General features: G+C 40.8%; 1 long non-coding RNA gene across 1 annotated transcript; it reads left to right on the top strand.

Annotated features, from left to right (window-relative positions):
* The first annotated feature begins 4345 nt into the window (after nt 1-4345).
* Nucleotides 4346-8992, top strand: LOC144329273 (uncharacterized). The gene is made up of 3 exons (XR_013394750.1): nt 4346-4468; nt 7137-7254; nt 8244-8992. It is a non-coding gene; the product is annotated as an uncharacterized LOC144329273 (long non-coding RNA).
* The last annotated feature ends 5143 nt before the right edge of the window (nt 8993-14135 follow it).

The raw sequence follows: 14135 nt of genomic DNA, 5'->3' as shown, positions 1-14135 counted from the left end.
ATTCTTAGCAAAGCAGCCACAGGGAGCCACTAGCTCTCCCATCCATCTCTGTCCTTACCTCCTCTTTAGGCACCAATAAAGCTGTTGTCCCCATTATGCTTTCCTTCTTCTGGCATAAAATGACAAGATGTAACATGGCTGTGAGCACCAGCAGCACCTTATCTGAATGGCAGGATGAGGAAAGCAATAGGAGGAGTGATTTCAAGGCAGAGTTGCCTGTACAGTGGTACTTCAGGTTACATACGCTTCAGATTACATATGCTTCAGGTTACAGACTCCGCTAACCCAGAAATAGTGCTTCAGGTTAAGAACTTTGCTTCAGGATGAGAACAGAAATTGTGCTTTGGCGGCGCGGCAGAAGAAGGAGGCCCCATTAGCTAAAGTGGTGCTTCAGGTTAAGAACAGTTTCAGGTTAAGAAGTGACCTCTGGAACGAATTAAGTACTTAACCCGAGGTACCACTGTAGTTGCTTTGAGGACTGGCAACTATTACAGGTATTGAAAGGTTTCATTATGCACATGCCAGGAAAATAACTCCAGCTACAGCATACACCTACAAAATGGAAATACAACTATCCTTACACATATATTTCCAAACTTGAGAAATCTCAGTCAGATAAGCATCCCAACTAGAAGATCAATGCCCATAAACATAACTGATTAATGGGACTTTTTTGCTCTTGTTAATGGAGGCTGGATGTATTTACTTCACGGTGACCACAGACGTGGAAAAACCAATGGCCGAACACATAGCAAATATGCCGCGTCATTGTAAATCCCAGCCAAATGCTGTGATGATAAAGTTGGGTATGGTTGCAATTACTTTCAAAGACAGAAACAGGAGAAGACTTGTCCAAGATGATACAAAGGATAATTAAATGTTAAGGGAAGTAGAGAACAATTTAGGTGATTTCCCCCCCCCCCCCCCGATAAAATACTTCGACTGGAAAAAAAAGTTCTTTCGCGGCACGTTATTGCAGTCTCATCATTTTCATCATTTAAAACTAGAATGAGAACACTTGCTGCAGGAAGCAATTCCTGATGACCTAGAAACAACCAAACATACAATCAAAATTATGGTATCTAAGAACAAATGTCCTTTTTATTCCTGCTGCAAAAAATGTGTCGAATTAAAAATATTTCTGTTTTCATCCTGCTGTTAGGCTGGCAGCCCTGAATTCACTGGTTGAAATTATGTTTTTACCTGTTTTTGAATGCTTTTTTATTTATTTTAAGGAAGCTATTATTGGGTCCCCCACCCCACCCTGGGCTTCTTCGGGAGGAAGGAAGAGATATAAATTGAATCAACGTGCTATCATGTACATATCTAATGATAAATGTTTCACTTATGTATTTATTTATTCAACTTCTAAGTCACCCTTCATTAATTAAGATCCCAGGGCAGTTTGCATACAACAGATGAAGTTAGACTTTCACCCAGGTAAGCATTGATAGGACTGCAGCTTAAATCTGATGGACTTTATTAACAAACAACTGTAGTCATTTTGTGGGATCCATACATAGTCATACCTAGAGTAGACACATTTTGAATCAATGAAAGTCGAGCTAGTTATGACTATCTTTGAAGGTTTGGCATCATTATAAGGAAGATTGTTAGACACCTTTGATTAACTTTTAGATAGACAAGTGGGTTGTAAATGCCTTTATTGCATTGTAAATCTCTTTCAGGTACTTCATCAGAAGTGATCAATAAATGAAATAACTAATTGTGCAAAAATATATTTACCAAAAATAGATGCCAAAAATATTGTAAAGCACATGAGAATGATTGGATTTCAAACGGAACAGAATTTATCTGCACAGAAAAATAGAATTATGCATGAGCAGACTTTATCTGCAAATTCTACCATCCCTCACTTCTAGCTAGACTGGCTGGGACTGATAGGAGCAGCTGTACAATGTCTGGAGGAGTGCAAGTTGCCCATCCCTGATCTAAGGGAAACTCCCTACATCAGCTTCATTTTACATTCCCTCTTGATGCTGTCTGAAATTTATTTATTTATTTAGCCAAATTTATATTTCACTTGTGGGTAGGAAAACCTCAAAGCTGTTTACAAGAATCTAAGATGCAATGTTAAAATTCTCAATGAAGAAACAGTTAAAAACAGATACTTAAAAGCATTCAAAAGATGATATAACTGAACAGATAAAAAAAACACACATGCAGCTTCTACCTGTCTGGATAGGCTTGCATAAACAAAACTGTTTTAAGCAGGAGCTGCTAGGTGTGAACACACCTCCCTGATGTCACTAGGCAGGAAGTTCCAAAATGTAGGTGCTGCCACACTAAAAAAAAAAGATTTATTAAAAGTACTTTGTGGCACCTTTAACAGTGCAGCTCATGGTGGTTAAATGGGTATATTTGAGGGGAAGTGATCCCACAAGTAAACTGATCCCAGGCTGTTTGAGGCTTTAAAGTGGATTAGTTTTAATTTGTGCATGGTATCTAATGTTTTAGGAATGATTATGATCATTGGTGTGTTACCTCTACCACTGACAAAATCGCTCCAGTATGACTGGTCCAGGTTATAGAGCAGGATTTGTATCCAAGAATACTACACAGATCAGACAATGGCTTCAGCTTCATATTCTAGATTTGTGTTATGGAAAAGACAAACCCTTGTATGTTGCCGTTGACAAAAGTGAGCCTGACATGGTTGACTTTATGAAAATGTGGTTTCTTTTTAAACAGACCTTCCATGGTTACCCCATCCCAATAGTTTTGGGATAGTTCTGCCAATGTTTGATTTATGTTTTGGCTAGAATGTCTGTATTTTCAATGCTGGATTTTATGGTTTCATTGTTACCAATAGCAGTCGTTTTGCATGGTTAAGAATACGACCATGGCTGTGGTCTTTTGCACAAATTGTTAGAATTTCTGCTCCATGATTGCAGTAACGGGATTTTTGTCTATCACATGACGGTATATGTTTTGACTCCACAAAGTGGCAAGTGACGGAGACAGGATGTTTGTGTTACTGTGGTCCGTGAAGTGGGACTATTGTCCTTTGTTCTTTTTCTCTTTGCTGTCTGATGCTAGAGAGAGAGAGGGAGCCATGTTGCAGTGCTCCGTGTGTTTATATGTAAATAAAGTAGATTAGCCAAAATGCTGAGTTGCTGAGGTCTGTTACGCTTGATGCGCAAACTCTGAGGATCCCTAAGTGTGCCAGTGTTGGTTGGCATCAGTCGCTGTGATGTTCGGGCTGAAGAAAGCTTTTGAAGCTCCCGAACGATCAACCAGGAGGGAGAGAACATGCCAGTCGGGCATGTGTCTCAACCAGGGTCCTACTCAAGTGTGGGATTTGCTCCTGACACAAATACCTAGGCAGCGGTGCCAACTCTAGGGGACCGAAAGGACTTCACCCCTCCCCTCAAAATTTGTTTTAAGGGGGCCAGGTCCCCTGAATCTTCAGACGACCCTGCACATGTTGTGTGCACGAGATGTCATGTGCACAACGCATGATGCAGGTCCAGTGGCCAGCACCTCCAGAGCTCTTGGTCTCCTGCATCATGTGCAGGTTGTGTGTGCAACATTACACATGCATGACAAACCACGGGCCTTCCAATCTTCGGGGCAACCCAGTGCCTCTGTCCTTAGGAGTAAGGAGAACCTGCTCGATTAGGCCATTGGTCCATCTATTACAGCATCCTGTTCTCACAGTGGCCAAGCAAGCAGGACTTGAGCAGAAGACCACTCTGCCCTCCTGCACTTTCCAGCAACTGGTATTCAAAAGCACCATTGCCTCTGATTATGGAGGCAGAACATACCCATCTTAGCAAGTAGCCATTGATAGCTTTAAGACAATGATACATCCTTCCAAGTAAACATGGGCATGGGACTGGCCTATAAACATTTCATCCACATGCCAAGGTAATTCAGCAAGATTGCACAAGTAATCTTAGAGGATGGGGTGGGGGGGGGAATTCTAATGCAAATGCGCAAAGGTAACAGCAAATCAGTTGTGACCCGTTCTAGGAGTGTGTTTGAGAGAGCTTTTTCTTCTCCAGCTTACAATGACAGGCTTTTGTTGGCTTCTAGTAAGCAAACATTTCGTTCGGGATGCATTAAGTCATCTGTGGGTAAAGGCTGCATTGTTATGCCACCCATTTCATGTTTGAACAGTTAAGCTTGAATCCTGGGCCCAGTTTGCTTAGGTAACCATGACTCGAGGAAGAACAGAAATCTCTGGCCCTGGTGTTTAGCTGCTGTCTGTCATGGAACTGCCTCCCTCCTCCTGCTGACTCATGCCGTGTGTGTTCAACAAACACTTAGAAACATCTGGCAAGATGGCAAAATGCAGGCAAGGCAGGTTGTGTTTGTTTTGGACTGGAATGGGGTAGATTTCACAGTCCACCCACTCACGTCCTGCCTGCCAGCTTTTCGTTTCAATGAAATCAAGTCTGCAGAACCCCACGGTAGATCATTCAAAACTGATTTGACTATGAAGGTAATTTTGATCTGTTTTAGTGTTTTAACTTTGGCATGTTTTAAAGTATGGCTGTAATTTTTCTTGATTTTTCTTGTTTCATCTCTTTGTAAACTGCTTTCAATGTGCTTTTTTATTATTACAATCAAGTGGTGCATACATTTTATTAATTAAGTAAATAAAAATAAATGCATCCCCTTCTCCCACTGCTGGTAGCCAGCAGTAAGCTCCCAGCAAGGACATCATGGAGTGGATCCAAAGTCCCAGCAACTCCGCTGATAAAGAAGGGTGGTAAAGAAATTTAATAAATAATAGTAATACAATCCTGTAAGTTAACCCCATCAGGTATAGTTCAGAGGTTGTAACACATGTGCCCACAGATGCCTTTCTTGGCACCCAAAGAATCTTCTCCTCCCCACCATCTACCCACTGAAATTAGGGTAAAAAGAAGCACACTATTGTAGCAAGCAGACTAGGTTGCAGTATGGACTTGGTTGTTGTGGTTGTGTGTGTGTGTACATGAACTCAAGGGCCCAACAAGATTTGCAGTCCCTGATCTAGGGGAACAGTGAACAAGTTTTTACCCTCTTCTATGTGGCAAGTATCTGCTGTCTTCTATTGTGTTCTTCAAAACCTATAAGTGAAAATCTTTTTTCAGTCAACTCTGTGCTACTTTTCCTCCTTCCACAGGGCATTCAGATGCCCTACTTGAAACTTGCAAAATGAGCCTGTTTTTATAAAGTCTGCTCAGAACAGGCTTGAGAAGCCTTGCAGCACTAAATGCAGGAAATCCCAAGGATAGAGTCACATGACTTTTCTGAACAAAATACAAAAGTGACGTGGCCTTGTCTTAAGAAGAAAGGAACAAGAATGGTACCATTCTGTTCAGGGCCTGGGGTGGGGGAGATGACAGAATTAGATTGAAACCAGAGTAGCTATTGGAATTGAAGCCAACACAATTAAGAACAATTAGGAGAGAAAAGTGGATTTAAAAGAAAATGATCACATGGATATAATTTGACAATACCATTCAACTAGTAAACAAGGGAATAGCTTAATGAAAAGAGGAAATTGCAAGAGTGGTGAATTTTAAAATGTGAAAGGCAAGTAAGGGCCATACAAGACATGAACACAGTTTAATAGCATTTTTAAAAAATGCAAATAGCAGATGAAGGGAGATCCAGAGAACAACCTGAGGACAACCAGGGTAGCAGAAGTGGGAAGGGGGAGGTGGCAAAGTTGAGTGGCAAAGCTTAAATCTTTCTCTTTTTGCCATGATTCCAGCAGAAAAAGCTTTTTCTACTATTTGCATCAAAACCCTAATTAAACATAAGGTCAAGGGCGGGGGCGAAAGGAGACACACGCCTCCTTCTCATCCCCAGCATGTTTAATCGGGGTTTAACCTAATTAAACATGTGGCTGGTGGGGAGAAAAGGAGATGCACATACCAATGCGTTTCCTTCTCCTCCACTCCTGACCACGAGGCCACCAACCTTCTTGACCTCTCCTGATCACTCTGGGTTGACCCAGTCCAACCTGGGGATAACTGGGGTTGCCTCTGTATGATCTGGCTGAATTAGATCCAGCCAGATTGACCCCAATCGACCTGATTCGCTTTAGGATCCAGGATGCAGCTTGATCCGATGCACAGCCCTAGTATACAAGGGACACACAATGGTATAGTATACAGCAATGTGTGTTAGTTCACTTATTTCAATATTTAGTAATTTGCCTTTGCTGCTTTCCACACCCCCACACCCCACTAATTCTGAATTTGTGCTCCAGTGTCCTGTCCTGATCACATAGCTAGAACAAAAAAGACAATCAGACTTGACGAAGGGATTTGCCAAACAATCTGTCTGACTTTATGAAGCACGATATAATTGCGGTCATTGTCCGTTTCCCCATATTTGTAGCTGTTCTGTCACTAATTAAGGTCAGATTTAGGTTAATTTTGCTGCATGCTTTGACTCCCTGGGTCTTTCTATCCTGTCACCTCTGTTCATTCTGTCAAGCAATAGGTGTTTCTAGGGGTAGGTAGATTTCGGCCTTAATTTGTTGGTAATATACAGTTCTTTTTTTCTAAAAAAACATGTTTAGGGGTGCTCTCATTTTCCCACTCATATTGAAATACTGCCCCTCAATGAGGCCAAGCTTAGATTCACAAAATGTTTAGGGGTATGCGTACCCCCAGGAAAAAAAGCACTGGTAATAAATCGCAGCATCCATTCAGGTTTCTTTTTTAGTAGATCGAAAAACCCATCTCTCTACATTTCATTGAGGTTTGGTTTTGTTGTTTTACCCCACCTCATTTATTCTTTAAATTGTATGTCTTTTCATGCCGTGACTTTCTTATGTTTGCAATCACTTTTGAGTTATTCCATTTTTAATATGATGCATTACGTAATTGCTAATTTATATGGAGATGGAATTTCCCATTAGTTTACATTTCTGCTCTGTCTGTTTGTTGGATTCATAATGTTTGCTAGAGAATATAAAGTTCCAACATCACTTGCAAAGGATTACACAAGGCTATTGTATTGCAATGCAATTTTCGGCAAGACTCCACATGCTGTCTTGCCAAGTGTGTGCCTTTGTAATAAAATAGATACATTTGTGACTTTCTGGAAGTGTTTGATACATGCATCTTAAGATGAGAGGCTTAACATTGTCCTTCTTCACTTTTCAGATCCACACACAAAAAGAACTGAATAGGTACTAGGTTACCAGAAAGTTAAGGCTCAAATATTCAGGCAACTTACTCTGGACCAGATCTGTTTCTTTTTAAAGTCCTAAACACAAGTAAGGTAAGTTGTTGACTGCAGCCAGTTTAACAATTATCCCCATTAAATGGTAACTTGAAGACTTGGCTATCCTTGGGACAGGGATTTAGGAGATCTGTTTCAGCTCCATGGAAGCCAGTTGGTAGTTTGAGTTCCTTCATTAGCAATCATCTTTAGTTCTTGTTGCAGTCTATCTCACATGAAATGTGAAGTGTTGAGGAAACCATCTTTACTAATAATACATAGCACATAGAAAATAAGCCCGTTTTGGAGCCACAACTTGTAGATAAGACAAGTGGTATATCCCTTATTTCCTGTGCAAAATGATATAAGCATCTACTCAGAGGTAAGCCCCACTGAGTTCAACAAGACTTACTCTCAAGGGAGGAAATATTCCAATGTTACTCATAATTCCAACTCCCACACACCTGAGAGTATTGGTCCATCACTACCTCTGATATGTATAATGACATTGTCTGAATCTAAGCAACAACTATTCACATTTATAGCTGCAAGAGATCACCAATATTTCTTCGCAGGTGGGTGTGTGGTGGTGGGTGGGAGGGAAATCAAAGGATGTTTAAGTAGTTACTATGGGCATTCAAGAAGGGAGCAGAAAAGCTTGTGCTAGGCAAGGTCACGAAATATTTAGAACAGTTCCATTGTTTCTAAAGCATTTCTGGCAAGGAAGAGATATGAATGATTCCTTTTTTTATATATAAAACACACACACACAACTTCCCTCTCCAGGCAACTTTTGAGTCAGCACTCAGCAATCATGAAACAAATAATTCAAAACTGACATCAGAGGCAGCTTCAGAGCTTAATGTCAGCAGATGACAGTGAAAGGAAAGGCAGACATCAGAGATGGTTCTCATCAAGCGAGTTTTTGGATCTATCTTGGGTTGTCTAAATATAGGCCTGCTGAATTAGTCATCTTGCTCTTTGACTTATCTTTTATTCTACTATGGGAAGAATTTATTCTCCTTGATATTTTCCTGTTTTGATTTTAGCAGCAGTTTGGGGGTGAAAGGAACAAGGTGCCATCATCCTGACAGCAGCAAAGTCTTTCCTGTCTGGAACATTAAGAAGTTTCAAAACCAGTCAACTGACTCGCACCTAGAAAGTGCTACTTGAAAGTCTACAGGGCCTAGGTGAGACTTGTGTGGTTTAACCAACAGATTTGCATCCCAAGTTCCTTTAGCACTCTGAGCACTGGCACCGCCAGTGGCCATGAGCTAGATGACCCTTACCTTCTGCACCAAACAGATCAGCGGTGACATCACAGCAGGCCAGCCATTCATTGCCAGATGACTCACAGCTTGTGGTCTCTGAAGTGCTAATTTTTACCCTGCACCATTCTGAATCACCAAGGCATGCACTAAAAATGTCAAAGGGAGAGAGACAGAGAGAGAGAGGAGAGAGAGAGGCAGGGAGATGAACTATGGTGTGCAGTTTTCTTTCAAAAGCACAATTTTAAATCTGACATTGTAATATGTGAAACTTTTAATGGGCCAAAGATAAATGACTAGATAAAAGGTAATGCCTTACAAAAACATTATTTCATTTTAAAAAACCCCCGATATCCCTGCCAAAATTCACTGCAGCTAGTTTTTCCACAATATGTCAAAAAGTATCAGACAATCAGGCGTCGGTATGATTAATATCACCCCTCTTTCTTTTTCTCCTCCAATTGACCTCTGGGAGCTCTGGCCTGCGATGAATAAGCTTGCCATTCCAGCATGTTAACGGAAATGTTTGTAAACATATGACATCCTTTTCTCCATTAGCTTGTCTCCAGTCAGACATCTTGACCTATTATATCAGAATGATTAGTGTGAGTAATCGCTGAATACTGCTCTCCTGTTTCGATTTAACCCCTTTGCAAACCTAAGTGGGGAAACAAAATTAGCGCTGGGCTGCAGATGGGAGCTAAGAACTTAAGTGATATTTTTGCGCATCAAAAGTTTGGCGCTCAAGATCAATCCACTATGGCAGCTGAGCTCTGGATTGGATCTAGATGTCACAAGGCAAATAAGAAGGAGTCCCTTCTTAAGGGAAATGAAGAGCAGAAGGTAAATCTGCTCGGTAGAATATGTGAGTAGGATCTCCTTCCCAATGATTTGTCCCTGAAACTACCTCCTGGTCATTTAAAACATTTTTTTGTTGTATTTCTCCCCATCCAGATTCTTAAACTAGAAGTAAAAATCAGCTGGGGTTGGTGAAGCAGATCAAACAGCCGCTGCAGATGGGATTAAGTACTGTTCCCTTCCATAACCCTTCCTCCCCATAAACTAACTAATGTGGGGCTGGGATCATGCATTTGGCAAGATAAAGTCTAGCTCTACCTCCGGACTGAGATAACATTGCACAGTCCTACCTCAGCTCCCAAACACCTTGAGAGTCAAACGTTCCGGTTCCCAAACGATCGAAAACTGGGAGTGTGTATTCCGGTTTTTGAACATTATTTTGGAAGCTGAACGTCTGACAGGGCTTCCATGACTTCCGATTGGCTACAGGAGCTTCCTGCAGCCAATCAGACACTGCGCTTTGGAAGTCGAATGTTTCGGAAGTCGAACAGACTCCCGGAATGGATTCTGTTCAACTTCCAAGTTATGACTGTATAACAAACCCAACGCTGATCAATTTTGGTGGGAAATGTTTGTTATTATTAGGGCTCACTTATGATGAACTATCCTAGGCATCCCCAAACTCGGCCCTCCAGATGTTTTGGGAGTACAACTCCCTAGCTAACAGGACCGGTGATCAGGGATGATGGGAGCTGTAGTCCCAAAACATCTGGAGGGCCGAGTTTGCCTATGCCTGAACTATTCTGTGCTCCATTGGAAGCTTCAGTTATGCTTCCATTGTCATGGGCCTCAAATTCCCATCATCCCTTGCAAACATAAGTAGAAAGAGGCTGCAATCAGGGCAATCCACAGTTCCTCAGTGGGAGAGAGTTTCTGTTCTTTCCCCATATCTGTTGTTGGTCCTCTTTGCCTCTCTTCACCCCCAAATGGTGTAGATTCCTTACATGTGTTCCAAGGGTAGGCACACAAAGAGCTGGTATTTTGCATAGGCACAAAGTCAACATGTGCAAAAAATCTCTCACAGAGCTACAGCTTTCAGTGTGGTTTAACAGTCAATTCCTCTTCTTGGGGAACTCTGGAAACTGCTACTCTGTGAGGGAATAGGGATCTCCTAAAAAGCTCACAGAACCTTTAACAAAATACAGCACCCAGGATTCTTTGGGGGCAGCCATGACTGTTAAAGTGTCAGGAAAGTCCTCTAAATGCATGGCATGGATGTGACGCTAATGACAAAATCTGAGAAGGCCCCAAGCAACTCAGAATGTATTCAGTTCTCTCATGTTAACATTGCTGCCAGAATCTGGCTCCTAACTCAATTAAATGCAGTTATCATTAGCCTCATTATCCTAACCCACTGTTAAATGTTCCACATGTTTGGTTCAAAAGAAGGTGATATAATAGGAGCAGACAACGATGGGCAAGTTCTCTTTTGCCTCAGGAGGAACTAAAAGTATTTCTCTCTCTCTCTCTTTTTTCCATTCTTATTTCTGTCCTTACGTGGTCTTATTTCACTTCCTTTGTGGTTGCATTGCAATAGATCTATGACGGCAATCCTTGGTAAGGGATACGTACAATTCAGCTACATATTTATCAGTAAAAAGGGAAGAGCAAAATCACATTTACCAGAAAAACAATTTGGAAGGCTTCATGAAACTTCCTCCTTTTGCTTTCTCTCGTTCTCCCCTTTTTAAAGGGGCTAATTAGGGTGAATAATAGTTCCTTGTCTTGTATTTCAGTTGGGAAGATTAAATTAGTTGCCCCGAAGGCAATATGTTCTATTCCAAATGGGGGGGGGGTTTGAGCGCAAAAAAGTTGAATGGAACCATCTCGCTCCTAATCCTTCCTCCACCAGAAGTCAAAAATCTGTGTTTTATAGTTTCTTCCCACAGAGACAAAAATAAATGCCAGTTTGAAGTGGAGAACATAAGCAAAGTGTCAGCCTCCCCCAAAATTATGCCTTAAATCTTTATTTTTTTTAAAAAAAATAGTTATAGCTGAGTAAATCAAGAAGAATGCATTTCAAACTCTCTCCCAAAGCTAAGTAAGGGCCAGTGGCTTGAACAAAAGAACATATTGTCATGAAAAAGCCTCACCACCAAGTCCTTTTTCCTCACAAACTTATTAGAGATGAAAGAATGTTAAAGGGCATCTATAGTTCAATCCACAGAACAGTTGGAGCACTTCTAATAGCCATGACCATTTCATTTATTTATTTAACATTTATATCTCGCTTTCCTATAAAAAAATATACATCCAAGGTGGCTAAGAAATATATAATTTTTACATCAAATATATCAAATTAATCATTTAAAAGAAATAAAAAATTATTAAAGCAAGGTCACAAAGTAGTCTAAGAGCAGCTGCCGAAGCAAGCTGAAAGTCATCACACATCATGCCCATCAGAGGTAAAGGTAAAGCACCTGTTTGTCCACAGACAGCTTTCTGGGTCATGTGGCCAGCATGACTAAACTGCTTCTGGTGCAATGGGACAGCCTGATGGAAACCAGAGCGCATAGAAATGTTGTTTACCTTCCCATTGCAGCAGTATCTATTTATTTATTTACTTGCACTGGCATGTTTTCAAACTGCTAGGTTGGCAGGAGCTGGGACAGAGCAATGGGAGCTCACCCCGCCGTGGGGATTCAAACTGCCGACCTGATTGGCAAGCCCAAGAGGCGCAGTGGTTTAGGCCACAGCGCCACCCGCATCAGAACATATTAATGGCACTAGTTCCAGTTCAATGGGAGGGATGCATAGGATCTCCTTATCCTGTAATAAGCTGGGTCTGGGTCAAGGTAGGAATCTGATTGACAAGCAATATGCTTATCTGCCACTATGGAACCAAGTTCGGCAGGGTTTGATGTTCTCCATCCCTTGCTTTCATTGTAAGACTATCCACATCCACTGCAATCCCTCCACAGATTAGCATGTACAATGTATATTTGTTGTGTGTTGCCAAGAGCTGGCAGTTGCAACTAGAGATTGGGGGGCAGGGTGCAATTTGATTCAGTTCACATTTAATTGAGAACCTGCTGAATTTGCATTATTTGAAAGGATAAGCAAACAGCCACCAAATTCGCCCTCCTCCAGATGTTGCCATGCAGTCCTCCAATGAATGTATTAATGAAAGTAATGTACAAAAAGGCATTACATGAAAGGGTGAAATTGCTTGCAAAAGAAGTCAAAGCTGCGTCCAAAAATACTTCTGTTAGTAGAAAGTCTTACTAAAATGCTTATGAATTTTCAGGAGGAAAATGTATTTTAAGTTTCAAATCGCTGCAGAAATGTGGAGAACTGCACTGAAGACTGGAAGTATAAGAAATTGATAGAAACTGAAATGGAAAGATTCAGAGCAGCAAGTGATCCAAGTCATGCACCTTTTTTACAGAGACCTCATAAATATTGTGTTGTGCTCTCCCTGGCCCGTTCAGTTGCTATGGCCCTTGATCTTCTTTGCATTTGTCTCCATTTGAATTCAATCCACATGACCCTGAGTGACTCAATTCTCAAATAGAAGCTACGGACTCAAGCTTTTTTCTTTCTTTTCCTTTTTAAAGTGGCCAACATTTTAACTTTGCTAATGTCTGGTGTTCTCACTTTGGGGTTCAAACTTCCAATGGCTGTTTGCACAAGTGTAAATTTCAGCCAACAGATTCACCTAATTCCTTTTGACACCACAGGGATGTCGGTAGGTTTGCAAGCTCTTTATGTAGAAACCAAACGGACAATGGTCTAAACAACCTAAACAAACACATCTGCAAAGCGAACGTTTTGCAATTATTCCTCTCTTTTTTTCTTAAAAAGAAAAATTGTGAAATGTGTTTGATGTGTTCATGTTACAAAGACCAGACTGCAAACTTTTGCCATCCTCTTTGTAAAAAAAAAGAAAAGAATGTAAACTGACCTTTTCTATTGCATTTGTGAAAGCCAGGAGCTTTTACAAAAACAATTAGAAATGCTAAGATGATTTAATGATTTTTATTTGCACTTTTAAAAGAAAATGTGAAGGAGTTGGTGCCCTTTTCCATTATTTTGCAAAGAAGGAGAAAGCTAAGTATCTACAAGGAAATATGTTCCAATAGGTTAATTTAGCTAAAAGAAATATTTGCTGTTTATTTGCAGGCAGTGTTATTGGCCTTATTGAGCTGCAACATACATAAGTTCCTAAAATACTACTTTTTAAAATCCCACTTTTACCTCCCATTAAGTGCTTATATGTAAATGTAATCTTACTCATTAACAACAACAAGCAAGGCCAAGTCACTAGTCATATCTACACTGCACATTTAAAACACACAGCTTCCCCCCAAGAATATTGGGAACTGTAGATTACCCCCTCACAGAGCTACAATTCCCAGCACCCTTAACAAAATACAGTTCTAAGGATGCTTTGTGGAAAGCTATATGTGTTAAGTCTCTGGATGGATGTGACCGTACATAATTTTACTAACCAGAACCCAACATTTTACAAAATGCTATTTTCATAATCTAAACTAATGTAGAGACACTGAAGGTCACAGCAAACCTAAGGAGGACCAGGAAGAGTGGCGTCTCAGACCTTGCCAGATTATGCAGGTCAAAGTTTAGGCAGAGAAAGATCAACTAGCACAGGAAGCCATCAAAGACCAGATTCCTTTTAAGTTCCTAGCAATGGTACCAGGCTTGACTTCCTTGGATAGCTCCAGTATCTCCAGGCAATTTGTTTCATACACACTCATAAAGGAGTGATATAGATGTTTCACTCAGTGCCTTTGATCTGTTTCCAGAATCACCTGTGGTTTCAGTTTTCACCAGATGGAGGGAATATGGGTACAT

The sequence above is a fragment of the Podarcis muralis genome, chromosome 12 (genome assembly GCF_964188315.1).
Source record: "Podarcis muralis chromosome 12, rPodMur119.hap1.1, whole genome shotgun sequence".
NCBI classification, from domain to species: Eukaryota; Metazoa; Chordata; class Lepidosauria; order Squamata; family Lacertidae; genus Podarcis; species Podarcis muralis.
The sequence above is the reverse complement of the archived record's forward strand: the minus strand, read 5'-3'. Positions and strand labels throughout refer to the sequence as shown.